The sequence below is a fragment of the Alosa alosa genome, chromosome 17 (assembly GCF_017589495.1).
Source record: "Alosa alosa isolate M-15738 ecotype Scorff River chromosome 17, AALO_Geno_1.1, whole genome shotgun sequence".
Classification (NCBI taxonomy): Eukaryota; Metazoa; Chordata; class Actinopteri; order Clupeiformes; family Clupeidae; genus Alosa; species Alosa alosa.
The window spans coordinates 25,025,694-25,027,449 of record NC_063205.1 but is presented as its reverse complement, the minus strand read 5'-3'; the positions used below and the strand labels follow the sequence as shown (position 1 = coordinate 25,027,449).

At 37.5% G+C, this 1,756-nt stretch overlaps 1 protein-coding gene across 1 annotated transcript in view; it reads right to left on the bottom strand.

The window, feature by feature from the left end:
• Positions 1 to 520: 520 nt before the first annotated feature.
• Positions 521 to 1,756, bottom strand: part of igf1 (insulin-like growth factor 1) — an 18,255-nt gene continuing 17,019 nt past the window's right edge. The window contains 1 exon segment of the mRNA XM_048268150.1: positions 521 to 1,756. This exon segment is cut by the window's right edge and continues 2,311 nt beyond it. The gene's annotated coding sequence lies outside the window, so the exon portion shown is untranslated.

Below are 1,756 nucleotides of genomic sequence, written 5' to 3'. Positions count from 1 at the left end.
AGCCTGTTGCCAGAATCGTGCAACTGCATCTTTAATGCGAATGCAATCTTAAGACCTTAGTTATACTCGGTTGCGGATATGGCCTGCACATTGTCCAGCCGCTGACACCATGAGCGCATAGTTGTTCTTAATATACTTTCTAGTCCACTTGGAGTCTGTCCATGTGCAGTTAGTCCTCTTTTAGTGCGGTAGCACAAAAAAAAAAAAAAGCATCAGAACCGCATTATTGACCCTCTGATGATGAAATTTACGTCACTTGGACCCTAGCGTACCCTCGCGGACTGGCAAAGTATAACACACAGACTTGAGCACAGTCTGCAAATTCAGGCTTGACTCATTCTCTCTCTGTTTCACTCCCTCACTCTGTATCACTCACTCACAGACACACACACACACACATGCAATAAAGAATATACTTTTGCATTAATTTCACTCTATACACCATTGCCTCCACCACACCTTTGTCTTTTTGCAAAACACACTGTATTTCTGTGTAGAATAAAAAAACAGCGTTGTCAGATTCTTGGTATTGACTAGTGGTTTATTCAGCAGGAGTGGTGAACAATCTGTCATTTATTTTTTAATCATTTCTACAGAAGGCAGTCGAGCACCAGTAATGACAGTCCTTCAACCAGACATCCTATTTTGATGATTAGCTTCGTAATTGCCACAGTCTTGTTCTTTTTTGTCAATAGTGTAAGTTTTCATATAATCAAGCACTCATTTTCAGTTTTTATTTAAACAGCAATATTGGTTTACATTTTTGCTTTTCTTTTTTTTGTGTTTTGTGTCATTATTTGGTGACATGATACATACAGATATGAGTTGTTACAAACAAACGAAAAAAAAAAACATACAGCAAGATAAATCACACAGAAGAAAAAACTCTTTAACTGAAACATTAACCGCGGCATACACATGACGAGCCCAAACCTTCACACAAGACGTGTATGCTAATATCTGTTAATTTGTTTCCTCTTGTTGTTAACCATGTTGGCCACTTATTGCCGACTTACTTCATCCGTGTAAAAAATGTGTTCTACGTAGATGAATAGCAATGGAAAATTGCCATTGTGATTGTGATCCATCATTTTTGTGACTGGAACACAAACGAAGACTGTGTCAAAGATTCTTGATTACTCCGCTTTAACCCCTCTCTGATTGTGTGACACATTCTCATCAGACAGAGAGGTTAGTATTCCAGAATTTGTGTTAGTATTCCAGAATATTTGTCTTCATCTTTGGTAAATTCTCAGAACAGTACTTAGAACACATAGAGATGTGGCCTCTTTCAGCCTATACTAGGTGTCCTTGGAGACAATGCTTTTTCATGGCATACCAGTTGAACTACTATAAATGATCTGAATTGGATAGAACTGAATGCTGATAATTCTACACTGATTTGTAAACAGAGAAAACAAATTTCATAATCTTTGGCTGGTCTTGTTAATCACTGAAATCTCATGCAGAAGGTTTGAGTTGCTAATGCAATGTTGTACCATGTTTTCTTTCATAAATACTCTGTAATTACAATGTACTGGATTGCTGCATGTCGAAACAAATATGCAATTTGACAAAACAAGAAGTGTGGTTATACAGAAGAAATAATAGTCTTACACATCTTAGCAAGTGGTGTTGTTTACAAAGCACACTCATTGGAAGAGACCACAATGTCTTCACCTCAAGGAACATAGTTCACAGTGCTCTCTGTCACTCACTACATTTGGCATAAGGAGCTCTAGGGAATTTTCATTCA